This window comes from Hydra vulgaris, chromosome 01, assembly GCF_038396675.1.
Source record: "Hydra vulgaris chromosome 01, alternate assembly HydraT2T_AEP".
In the NCBI taxonomy this organism is placed as follows: Eukaryota; Metazoa; Cnidaria; class Hydrozoa; order Anthoathecata; family Hydridae; genus Hydra; species Hydra vulgaris.
In genome coordinates, this window is record NC_088920.1 from 64,637,756 (window position 1) to 64,652,429 (window position 14,674).

The 14,674-nt window shown below is 26.9% G+C and overlaps 1 non-coding gene across 1 annotated transcript; it reads left to right on the plus strand.

Moving 5' to 3' along the window:
• The first annotated feature begins 8,304 nt into the window (after positions 1-8,304).
• trnap-ugg (transfer RNA proline (anticodon UGG)) lies at positions 8,305-8,376 on the plus strand. Its single transcript has one exon. It is a non-coding gene; the product is annotated as a tRNA-Pro (tRNA).
• The last annotated feature ends 6,298 nt before the right edge of the window (positions 8,377-14,674 follow it).

Below are 14,674 nucleotides of genomic sequence, written 5' to 3' on the forward strand. Positions count from 1 at the left end.
AAGATATATTTTGTTTTTATTTGAATAAATTGTCTCAAATATCACTTTTATTTAAAAAAAAATTGAGAAAATTGATAATTTTGTTAAAAGCACGCATTTTAATTTAAAAAGTTCAACATATTTTGTATAAAAACCTATATTTTTAGTTGGGGTAGTTTAATACCCCAGCCGTCCTTAACGTAACTTTTTTTTCCCGTCCTTTAAGGGTTAAGTTGATTAACTGCTTTTTTAAATGGTTGACAGTGGTAGTGAGTCTAATCATACAAGTTCTAAATAAAAAAAAGAGAAACCAAGATGGTTATAAAAGGAACAAGATTAAGATATCCAGACTTACTAGAGTGCTTATGAAAGCCACAGGGGACAAAAAGTTGATGTAAAGTCTATCGGAGTTCCATGCAGGTAAGTGATAGTACGCGTGAAATTTGCCAGTAAGGTTCAGTTACCAGTTAAGTACATAAAGTATATCCATTTGATCATATTACCTTTTTTTAATGAACTAATGCAATAGCCTACAGCAGAAAGCAACTATGACAAAGCAGAAGATGTCGGGGAAAAATTATTAGGAGTAGCTAATAAAAACTCAGTAATATAACTTTTTTCCTTTTAAAATTATATATATATATATATATATATATATATATATATATATATATATATATATATATATATATATATATATATATATAATTTTAACAGGAAAAAAAGATCGATTGGGGACCAGAGGTCCCCAATCGATCGTCTCAGATTTTGATAAAAATTTGTCAGTAGGGAGTTAAACATGTTTCATGAACATTACCAAAGTTTCAAGTCGAAATGTTTTTTATTTCGGATTTTGTGGTACTTTTTGTAAGCCTTATCCAAATTTCAAAATAAGTCAGAAGCTAAAAATTGTATTTTTCGGGATCTTATATTTTTGAAATGAAAGGATAATATATCTTAAAAACCTGGATTCTTAGTAAACCGTAGGTACATATTGCAAATTTTTTAATACGACTTTCATATCATGTCGTATCAATAGCGTCACAAATTCAACACCATAAATTTTTATTCTTTTTTTTTTTTTAAAGGTTTTTCAGTGTTGTTATTTTTTCTGAGGTTCTTCGTATTAGTATAACGATATAAATAAAAGTCAGCTTTTTTCAAAATACACATGTTGAGTTATTATGAAACCAGCATGGCGACAAAAATGAAATACCCTAAAATAGCATGTATTTTAACCCCTAAAACTTAATGTGGGCAATTTTTTTTTTTTAATTGCATTATTCAAAAGAGCTCATTTTATACTTATAGAAACAATAAAAATCATGTTGGAGAGATTTTTTAAATGACAAATCACAAATCAGCAAAATGTGAAGCACAATATGTGGCACATAACTGCAAATAAGTTTTTTGACAAAGTTCAATTTTAAGATTTTTTTTGTAATTTTATTCTATAATCATTTTATTTTTGAGGGGCTGTCAATTAGTTCCGTCAACTATTTCTAGCAATTTTTATCTTCTTCCTCCCCTTGTTAACAACTTGTCAAACTTTCAGAACCCTTCTCCTCCTCCCCCTATAAAGTTACCTCAACAATAAATTATCCCCCTCCTTGAGAAAAAAATAAATGAAAAACGAAACAAAATAAAATGAAAAGCAAAACAAAACATTTTAAGCTGTAATAGTAGTAGTTTACAACTTTAAGAAAAATTGATTAAAAGTAAAACGTTTAGAAACAAAAAATGCAACTAATAAACAATTTTTAAATATATATAACCATTTAAAATTACAAAGACTTGCTCTGACCAAAAAAGTGAATAGAAGTAAAAGTGCTACATGCAACATTCTTGGTTTAAACTTCTTCCAGTGTATGATAGAAGGTAAAAAAATTAAATTCACGCAACCTATCGAAGAACTGCAATTTGATAATGTCAATGATAAAAAAATCGTTTCAGTTATGGAATTTAAAAGAACAACGAGAAGCGTTAAAACTTTGATGGAGGAGAATATTCCTCGATGTTTTCCGAAATTCGTTTTATGATAAAGAAATGTAATTATTAAAATTTTGACAAGATTTTAAAGATTGTTTTTCACATAACCAGTTTATATTTTTAAGTTGTTATACCATGATTAATAAATGCAAACTTAATATATATATATATATATATATATATATATATATATATATATATATATATATATATATATATATATATATATATATATATATATATATATATATATATATATATATATATATATATAGGTATAGATATAGTTATTTTTAAATATTTATCATAATTTATGTACAATTCAGAGTCGCAATCCGCGAATGTGCCTATATATAACTTTAGACCTAATCCAATTTCACATTGAAAGCAAACTATTTATAATAGAACAACAACAACAACAACAACAACAACAACAACAACAACAACAACAACAACAACAACAACAACAACAACAACAACAACATCAACAACAACAACAAGATATTTATTTTCCTTTTTTAAATCAGACAATAATATTATAATAATAATAAATATAATAATAATAATAAATTTCAAAATTTGATTGTAGTAAGTAAAAATAATTGCTTAATAAAAAAATAAAAAAATAAAAATATATATATATAAATGATAATAATATAAAATAATATAATAATGAGTAAATTAGTTATAAGTATTTAATAATAATAACTAAATGATTGATAAGGATGGTGTCACTTAAACAGAATTCTGATCAAAGGAGTGACACCAGTTTTTAAATATAATATGATTGATAAAAAGCATACACACATAGAACATACATAAACAAAGTAAGCATTTAAAAATCATACTTTGATGATAATAATAAAAGATAAACAAACAAGAAGTTAATGACAATAGTTGTAGTAATCATAATTAAAAAAAAAGAGTATATTTTAAATATTTAATGAAAATCATATCAATAAGTTAGAATAAAATTGTTTTTAGAATTTTTTTAAATTGATTATGTTTTAAATTAAGAAAAGTTGATTAAGGTGGTTGGAGTTTTGCAGTTTTTTGAACTCATTCACTATGCATACAAGACTTTTGTTCTATTCACAAATGCACTGATAGACAACAGAATGTTTACCATACTTCTGAGTTTTAAATGATGGTCAACTAAGTTATCCATTAAATATGTTTCTAGTAGAGTATGTATGTATTATTCTACTTTCTGTAAAAAAGTCTGTTATAGAAGAAGGTAAATTTTTATTAAGAAATTCAAATACAAAAAGAAGATTGGCAAATTTTACAAGCGCTGGAAAGGTTGGAATTTTTAGTTTTTTGAAAGATTCTGATGTTTCTGACTTAAAAGGTTGGAAGTTTATAATTCTTATGGATTGACGTTGAGAGGACATCAATTTTTTGATGTGATAGTTGCCATTTTGACTCCAAATTTGACAACAGTAACTAAGATGCGATAAAAATAATGCACAGTAAATATTCTTTAGTGTGAACTTATCGACATAATGGCGAATTATTAAGTGCGTTGTTAGCTCGAGTTTTTACATAAAGAATTATACGATTTGTTGATATGCAATAGGTTTGTGACATCAGCAAAAAGATGAATTGACGAGAAGCGAATAGAGTTGTTTATGTCAATTAGATCCTCTTTATCGGCAACAGAAGCATCTAACACGACTAATAAATTTTAAAGATCGTTTTACTCATGCAAAACCACTTTTATTCAAAATGAGTATTCTTAATATATACCAACTAAATGTTTTCAACACTCTTTGCTTTATATTTAAATGTAAGATAAACTTAGCTCTAATACCTTTTCAAAATTTATATGCAATAAAGCCCAAAAACAAATATGATCTAAGAAATGACAATTTTATTTATCAACATTATTCGCATACAAATTTTGGAAGGTCTCTTATATCTTATCGCGGAGCTTATTTGTGGAACCAAGTAGTTTTAAAAAATTTTGATTTTTCCCAAAGTTAGAATTTTTCTTCTTTCAAAACCAAACTGAAAAAAGTTATTTTCTCAATAGAAAATATTTTCGAGTTCTTCTGATCTCGTTTCTCTTTTATAAGTGCTTCTAAATGTAATTTAAAATATTTGTTTTTATTTTTTATTGTTTTTTTAATCGGTATTTTATTTGTATGACGGTTTTCATAAAAACGGTATTTACTAATTTCAAATATTTGATTTTATTTTTTTATTGTTTAATTAAACGGTGTTTTATAATTGAGGTTATTTTATTTGTATGAAGGTTACCTTAAACGGTATTTACTTTTTATTTTATATTTTATTGAAATAATTGGTTTATAATTTTTGTATTGTTAAACGGTTCTCGGTGACAGGATCTTATGATCCTCTTCGAGTTTCCGTGTTCTTTATATATTATGTACCAACGACACTTTTACCAGAGAATATTGTTAAATGAACAGAAAAAAAAAAAAAAAAAATGTCATTAACATAAATTAAGAACAAAAGAGGACCAAGAACAGAACCTTGAGGAACACCGCACTCAACAGATTTATTAGTAGAATTATAACCATTAATACTTACAAATTGTTTCCGATATGTAAGATAAGAGCGAAACCAGTCACTTACAACACCACAAATACATATATATAGTGTTCTAATTTAGAAATCAAAATTTTATGATCAACGGTATCGAAAGATTTTTGTAAATCTATAAAAATACCACAAACAAATGACCAGTGTCGAGAGCTTTCCTGATTTTTTCAGTTATACTTATCAATGCATGGCAAGTAGAATGTTTTGAACAAAAACCAAATTGAAATTCATTTAAACGGTTAAAAGAGTTAAGAAAAGAATACACTCTAGAACACATAAGTTTTTCAAGAAGTTTACTAATGTTAGATAAAAGAAAAATACGTCTGTAGTTAGTACATAGTTTAGAGCCGTTTTTAAATATTGGAACAACACAAGATAATTTTAGAACATTCGGAAAAGTTCCATTTACGAATGATATATTAAATAGTTTAGAAAGAATATTTGAAAATTCATTGTTAGAATCGATAAGAATGTTTGTGGGAATGCTATTTGGGTTTATTGATTTTCTCGGCTTCAAATTAGATATAACCCTACGAGCATTTGTTTTTAAAAGTTACGTTCTAAATGTTTTTTAAACGTTTTTTAAACGTTTTTTAAACGTTTTTTAAACGTTTTTTAAACGTTTTTTAAACGTTTTTTAAACGTTTTTTAAACGTCTTTTAAACGTTCTTTACGAAAGAGTGTTTAGAAAACGTTTAAAAGACATTTAAAATTCATTTATAATGTAACTTTTAAAAACAAATGCCGCTGGGAAAAGATGAAACTTCAGGAATATTTGTTGGAGATAGGAGTAGACTATGTAAATTTGGATATTTAAAATATTTTAAATAGTTTATGTAAGACGAATGAATATTGAATCTAAGTTTTAGTGCGACGTTTGTAAAAAGAGTGTTAAACTTTTCAGAGATAAGACTTGGTTCAGTTTTATATGTTTTATTATCTTGTAAACAGTTGGGAGATGAGTGATTAGATTTTTTGACTCTTATTAAATTATTAATTCCTTTCCAAATTTCGCGAAGATTTTTTACATTTTCTGTAAAGTACTTTTTAAAATGCATTTTTTTACTGAGCTTAATTAAGGTAATTATCATGTATTTATACTGTTTAAAAGCAGTTTTAAATTTTTTTATGTTCCTAATATCTTTTGATCTTAACATTTTTTTTTTTAAAGATTGCGTATTTGAATCAAAATAACAAAATAATGCATTTTATAATTTGTATAAACCAAGGGTTGGCAATCTTTTAAGACGGAAAAGCCAAAGTTTACAATTTATAAAAATTTTCCAGTTTTTAAAGAGCTACTAGCATCTTGTTTTCAATATTATAAAAGTATTTGTGCATGGAGCTAAAGAGCCGCATTTTAACATCGAAATTTTAACATCAAATTTTGCATGCGAGCAGCAGGTTGCTGACCCTTGGTATAAACATTTAAATAATATAATGTAGACTATATACTTATTTAAATCCAACAAACTTTGAAAAAAGTAATACGAGTAAACATCTCGTGTTTGCTTATTTAGTTATGCATGTGTGCGCTAGAAGTTTAGTTAGTATCATTAAAATAATGAAAGTTGTTTGATTGCGTAAATGACAGCCTGATTTTCCTTTTTTTAAGTAACTAAATTTATTCAAAAACGTAACATTGCTGATGTCAATTTTTCTTGACCTTCATCCCCCTACTCCCCCTTGTCAAAAATTGTTAAAAGTTGTTAGTTTTCTAATTCTTACCAGTCAATGTCATTCTCACACTCCACACTGGCACTGTTTAATGGTAGGACATTATACTTTTGTGACAAACCACAAACAGCAGCTGTTTTTTCAGCAACTGTTATTTGCACACTCCAAATTTTTCCTTTATATAACTAGCATGATCTCTCTTACTAACACGTTTTATTTTTAAAAGTGAAATTCCAATCTCAGAAAGGTTAGTATTAATAGTGCCACCTAAACATAATATATCATCTATGTTATCCATATTGTCAATTTTTTACTTGAATTTGTGGTTGAATAAGCGGCGATTCGGACATGGATATATGGTTGAATGTGCGGTGGACATGGATATGTGGTTAAATAAGCGACCATGGATTCGGACATGGAGTTTTTGACATGGATAAATGACTTTATTTGTTAACGTTGAAAGACATTCTGCAGTCTCTAGTTTAATACATTTCAACCCTTTAACAGAGCAACGATTGGTCTTACCGAAAGAATTTAAACAATAGCGCTGCAAATGCGTGTATTTAACCAACAGCAGAGATATGTGGTGGAAATAAACTAAAGTAATATTTTTGATTTAATTATAAGTTCACCTGACAATCAAACTCTGTTCCTGAATCAAAAGTTTTGAGCAAAAGTCAATAAAACGCTAGTTTCATGATGAAGCACTTAAATGAAATAAACTTCTGTCAAATTTCCAATACAACAAGTACTTAAGTTTTGCTTAACAGACATGTCAGGATGTGGATATATTTAAAGTGGCTCTTGTTTTATTTTTAATTTTAACTTACGTCTTCTGATAATTCTATTCGATGTTAGTGATAAACTTATTTAAATTAAACTTTTGAATTTAATTTAGAGAAATTTGTCCGTAGATTAAATATATAACTACTTACTAAAGCTAGCTCTACACCGCTAAAATTAATTTACGAACCTAATATCGCATTAAAAATATCAAAGACTTTGTAGACCTACCTCAGTTCATAAAAACTAGATGGATTTAGTTCATAGGAAAAATCTCTTCAAAATAGTTTTCATTATTTCTAAAAGTGCAAAATAAGCTGATTCCAATGATGCACAATAAGTTTTGCCCACAATAAATTTTAGGGGTTCAAATACATGTTATTTTAGGGTATTTTACTTTTGTTGCGATACTCAACATGGGGAATTTTAAAAAAGCTAAAATTTTATCCATATCATTATATTAGCATGTAGAACCTTAAGAAAAAATAACAATACTGAAAACTTTTTGTTCTGGAGATATGACAACAAAAAACATTAAAAATTTGTGGTGTTGAATTTGTGACGCTATTTGTTGAACCATAGACTAAATTCAAGACATGATACAAAAATTATATTAAAAAAATTAGCAATCTGCACCTTCGGTTTACTAAGATTTTACATTTTTAAGATATATTACGCTTTCATTGCAAAAATATAAGATCCTGAAAAATACGATCTTTAGCGACTGACTGATATTGAAATTTGGGTAAGCCTTACAAAAAGTACCACAAACTCCGAAATAAGAAACATTTTGACTTGAAACTTTGGCAATATTCATAAAACATGTTTAACTACATACAGACAAATTTTTATCAAAATTTGAGATGGTGGAGCGGGGGTGATTTCGGAAACCGTTTGGCGTGGAATGATCCATTTGTAAAGAATTCAAAAATATACCTTTGTTAAAACTTATTGCAGTTTAAGACATTATTTTCTGTAGCCCAAAATTAGAATCATAATAAAATAGACAGTAATTATTTGTTAAATGTTAAAAGGGCTGAAGTCCTAGGCGTTAATTGGTTTACAGGTTCTTAAAAAATAAGTATTATTAAACATTATTAAAACATCATATATATATAAAAACATTTATATGTATATGATTCAAAAAAAAAGACTACTAAACCAGTAACAAAAATTAACTTGCAGTTTTTTTTTAACTTCTCGAAAGTTTACTTCCGCCATTTTAACTTATTTTTTAACTGTAACTTTTTTTACGCTTGAACAAATAATAAATATATTTATATTAATTAATTTAGTTATAAATATTACGGCTCAATGGTCTAGCGGTATGATTCTCGCTTTGGGTGCGAGAGGCCCCGGGTTCGAATCCCGGTTGAGCCCTTTTTTTGTTATTAAAATTATTAATTTAACTTTAGTTATGTAATTATTTTGTTATGTAATTATTTCTGTTATGTAATTCTTTTGAGATATACGCCAAAGGTGCTTAATAAATCATGTTATGTGGTACCAGAAATAATTAGTATTTGTGCAAATACTGCCTACTTGAGAAAGCGAAAATCTTTGCCGAATGTAAGAAGCAAGCTTGAAATTTTAAGTTATACTTCAAATCTGAAGTCTGACTAAGATGTAATGCAAGAAACAAACTTAAAATGAAATTGTTCTTGAAAAATCAGATTTTAAGTTGTTTTTTGAAGTTCGGCAAAAAAAGCCTTGAAAGCAAACTTGAAATAAAAAACCGATCGCCACTATCATTTTGTAAAGATGTGGTAGAAAGTTATATAGAATTTTTGTCAGTTTACCATTTCATGAGTAAATCATGAAAGAAATTATTTTTATACTATATAAATAAATTTCACTAGTTCAACTGTCAATTGTACAACTGTCAACCTGCACAGCTGTCAATTGTGTTTCGGTTTTATGCAACTGGTTCATTTCAGGTGAGAAAATATTTATATTATCAGTATAATTATATTATCATAACTATAATTATACCAAATTTTATATATATTATATATATGAAATTTGTTTTATATATTTATATTATTTATATAAAATTTTTATTATTCAATTTTTATTTTACATTTGTGCTATAATTTTGACCAGTACTTTATACATATATATATATATGTATATGTATATATATATATATATATATATATATATATATATATATATATATATATATATATATATATATATATATCTTTTAGCTCTAAAAATTTGAGAAATATGATCTGGAACAGAATTTACTAATTTAATGCAAAGATCGATTGAAGTCTTGTCTCAAATGTCTTGTATTGCATCCTTTAGGTCATTTGTGCTGCTTATGTTGTAATTTTCAAGTTTTTGGACAATAATTGACCGAAGATTTTCGATCAGATTTGCATCTAGTGAAGTGGATGGCCATTCAAGGAGCCAAATATTCTTTGTTGTAAACCATTCCAGAGATTTTTTTTGCTTTGTGACACGGTGCGTTGTCTTGCATAAAATAACAATCTTCAGCTTTTGAATCAAAGTGTGTGTCTATATAGTCAGGTAATTCAGCAATATCTTTTAAATAACAAGAAGCTTTCAAATGACCTTTGTAAAACTTCAACAAACCTATTCCATTTGCAGAAAAACATCCTCATACAGAAATAGTTCCACCACCACCATGTGCTCTTGTTGTAAAATTGAATAGCAAATCTTTTTCATTAGGAAGACGACATACAAACTTACGATTCTTTCTATTTATGACTTCAAAATGTGATTCTTTGCTAAGTACCACATGATGCCATTGATTTCAAGTCTGATCAACATAGTTTTTACACCAAGTGAGTCTCTTCTTTTTTGAAGCCTTATTTTGAAAACAACGTCGTTTCTGTGTGTAACTTTTCAACCCTTTTTCTAACAAACATCGACGAACTGTTCTTGCACTAATGGTTTTTTCTTTTACAGCATTCAACACCATAGCAATTTTTCTACTTGAATCAGTATGATTTTTTTTTAGCAAGTGTTACTATATAGCGGTCTTCTGTAGAATTAGTGCACCTACGACACCCTTGACCTGGTTGATTTTTCATTGGTAAACTCAATTTAATTTTATCAGCAATATTATAGACAAATTTTCTGGAAGTTTAACACCTTTAGCAATATCAGCAATATTAATGTGCTGTTTAATTAAGTTTTTTACAAGTTATCTCCGCTTAGAGCTCACTGCTTTGCAACCCATTGCATAAGTTTTATTTTAAATTTAAAATTACTGAAAAAACCTTGAAAAATTATAGCTATAATTTAAGCTATAATTTTATATATTATATATATAATTATATATATTATATATAATTATATATATATAGCTATAATTATATATATATAGCTATAATTATATATATATATATAGCTAATTATATATATATAGCTATAAATTATAGCTATAATTTTATATTATAATTTAAAATTATAGCTATAAATTATAGAGATTTGCTATTTTAAATAATTAACTATGATGCTATTAGATAACTAAAATATCATATATAACAATGCCTCAATGCACTTAATCATTCACACTGTCAAAATTATGTATGAGCATGAGTGTGCTATAAATTTGACCAACATTTTTTGTATAATTATAGTTCTGATAATATAATTTTAATGATAATATAAATATTTTATTATATATATATATATATATATATATAAATATATATATATATATATATATATATATATATATATATATAAATATATAAAGAAAAATAAATATATAGAGAGAAAATGCAGAATTATATTGAAACAGAAAAGGATATTTTTCTTTGAACTGTTAAGTGATATAAGGTCCTTCGAAAGAAATTTTTCTGCTTGTATTCAGTAGACTAGACTTGTCAAAGATCACAAGTTTTTACCAACTCAGCCATTAAACAGGTTTTAGAAGCTCATCTGCACGTCCATGTTATAGGGGACAGTGCCCCATATTATCAGCACAGGTGTGACAGTGAAATGTTGTTTTGGAATTTGTTTGCAATATCCCTTTACAAATAAAACCAAACAAATTTTATAGACATTGTTGTATCTTGCTTTGCTTCTCAATATTGCTTTTCTACATTTACTATGATCTTTGGGTATACGATGAAATGTGAAAGTATAATGAAGAAAATGGTTTCAAAGTATCTACAAGAGGTTTTGTAGGAGAAATTAAAATAGTGCCTTGATTCTTTTTATAAATATTTAACTTATCAAAGAATAAAAAACATAGATAATTGGAAAGTATCAACAAAGAAAATCATTTTTATTGATAAAATAAATGATAAACTCAATCTGAAAAAAAAAAGTTATTATCTTGAATAATTACATTCAAAAACATAGAAAAGCTCTAATAAAATAATCCTTAACATTGAGTTTATTAAATTCCATGGATTAATATGTAACATGTCAATATTTTTTGTAGATTTTTATTTTAATGTCATAATACCTTCTCTTTTTTTTTTTTTGGCTTTTCTTATACTTCAAGTTTTCTGATAATATCTAAGACCTTACTTCAAATATGAACTTCAGTGACTTATTTGGTCATTTAGTATAGAAAAGTATTGATATTTTAAACCCAGCCAGCATTTGGTCCCAAAAGAACTCTTTTGAACTTTCAGAAGACGTTCTGAATGTCTTTTGAACATTCAAATGCCGGTGACGCGAAATAGATTAACTCCCCAAAAAGTTAACTCCCGGTTAAAATATTCTAACTCCCTAGTTAATCTATTTCGAAATAAATTAACCCTGGGAGTTAAATTAATTTAAAATATAGCAAAATGAATTAACCGGGGGCTTAAGTATTTCTAACCCTCACTGAAATAAATTAACCCTCTATAATACGCGTTTTGAATAATTTAACTTATAATTATATCTACAAAATTGTGTAAGTATTCTATTTTAAAATTTTTTAAATATATTTAGTATTATATATATTAAAATATGTTAATATATAAATATTTAGTGAGCGTTAAATAAAATTACATTATTTACTGTTTATTTTTGACAAGCCTTTATATTATATATAAAAAGGAGATCAAAACAATAGTACTAGTAGAATAGTATTAGTAGAAGTTTGTGCAATACTATAACTATTGTTTTGATACTAATACTTCAAAACCATTCTCTTTTGCTAATAATAATGTCTAAGGTTATAGAGTTTATATCTATACTATACTATACTCTCTCTATATATATTTGTGTGTGTGTGTGTGTGTGTGTGTGTGTGTGTGTGTGTGTGTGTGTGTGTGTGTGTGTGTGTGTGTGTGTGTGTGTGTGTGTGTTTATATTAATATATACTAGTTAGCTATATAAACTCTATTATATATATATATATATATATATATATATATAATATATATATATATATATATATATATATATATATGTGTATATATATATATATATATATATATATATATATATATTATATATATATATATATATATATATATATTTATATATATATATATATATATTCATATACATATATATATATATATATATATATATATATATATATATATTTATATATATATATATTTATATATATATATATATATTTATATATAGATATATAGATACATATTGTATATTTAAATATTGTTATTATATTTTTTCTTTGATAGAGAAAAAATTATTATTTTGTGCATGCAGTTTCCTAATATGGTTAGAAAATACAAACATCTAACTAATCGACAATCCTGGGAAGAAAATTCAATGAAAGCAGCTATTGAATCAGTAATAAAGAAGGAAATGGGGTATAAGAAGGCATCGTTAATGTTTTGTATCCCAACAACGACACTGCGAGACAGAATAAAAAGACTTCAGCAAGGAGTTTAGAACTAAGTAGTCGTGCAGTAAAAAAACTTTGGAATTTTAAATCAGTTTTTAACCTTGAACAAGAGTAAGAGTTAGCTAAACACCTAATTTTTATAGAGAGTCGCTTGTTTCCAGTTACAATGAAAGATTTGAGAGAATTGGCATTTCAGCTAGCTGAAAAGAACAAGATGCCACATAGCTTTAACAAAAAAACAGGAATGGAAGGCTACCAGTGGGCAGAAAGCTTTTTAAAACACAATCCTGTTATTTCTTTGCGTATGCCAGAGGGAACTTCTGGAGCTAGAGCAATGGAATTTACCCGACCTGCTGTGAATAAAGTTTTTGAACTATTGACTAAAAGCATAGATGAAAATAACATAACTCCAAATAATATATAAAATGTTAAAGAGACAGGAATTTCTTCAGTACCAAAAAAAGTGTCAAAAGTAATTGCTAAGAAGGGTAAAAAACAAGTTGGAACTCTAACATCAGCTGAACGAGGGAAAATCATAACAATCAAAATGTGTATGAGTGTCTCTGGTATATACGTGCCCCCCTTGATTATTTTCCCCCGTGTTAGAGCTCCCAAGGATGTTAATATTATCGAAAAAGCTCCTCTGGGTACTATTGCATCATATCACCCTAGTGGTTGGATGCAAACAGATATATTTTTGAAGTGGTTTGACCATTTTCTGTCCTTTGTAATGCCATCCAAAAAAAGACCTGTACTGCTATTATTCGATGGTCATGCAACACATACAAAAAGTATGGAGTTCATAATGAAAGCACGTGAAAATTGTGTTACTGTTATTTGCTTTTCACCACATTGTTCACACCATTTAGTAGCAACTATTCGAACGAAGTTCGTATTTGGCTGCGTACACATCCTAGAGTTGTGACCGAATATCAGATTCCAGAAATATTTGGAATAGCTTGTATGAAATCTGTAAACATGTTGACAGCTGTAAATTGTTTTAGAAAGACTGGAATAAGTCCACTTAATCCTGAAGTTTTTGATGATTGGATGTTTGAGCCTTCAGAAACAACCAACAGGTCATTTCCTGAGATGGATTCAGCAACACCAAATCTAACTACCAAGTCTCAAACACAAACTATTTCACTGCAAGAATTATCCCTGACATCTTGCTCTGAATCCGAAACTTTGTCTTCGACATCTATGACTTCTTTCACAATCGCTTCACCTGCAGAAATTGTAAGTATTTCGAATGAGAAAACTCAGCAAACTCGCAAACGATGCCAAAAGGGCAAAACAGCTATACTCACTAGTTCACCATATAAAGCGGAACTGGCAAAAAAGATGGTTATAAAAATTAAAAAAAGAAAAAACGCTCAAACAGTTGATAAGACTGTAGAAACAAAAAATGATACACCTGCAGAAATTGTACCACGAAAAGTATACCCCCAGCGATTTTTGTGATTTTTGTTTAATAACATTTTCAAAAACTGTTGCGTTTTTTTTTAAATTGCTAAAATTAAAAGCTTTTTTTTGTTGTTGTTGGTTGTTGAAATACACTGATAAAAAAACACAGATCGTTTTTATTTTCATATTTCATTAATCTAAACCTTACGGGGGCTGTTATAACCCCACTTCCCTATATATACATATATATATATATATATATATATATATATATATATATATATATATATATATATATATATATATATATATATATATATATATATATATATATATATATATGATTTATAAAAAACAAGTCACCACAATCTTTTCATAGAGCCCCTATGTGGGCTTTACAAGTTTAAAATAGAATAAGATTGTTAAAAATACTATGTACAATTCCAATATAATAAAAAGATAAAAAACTTTCAT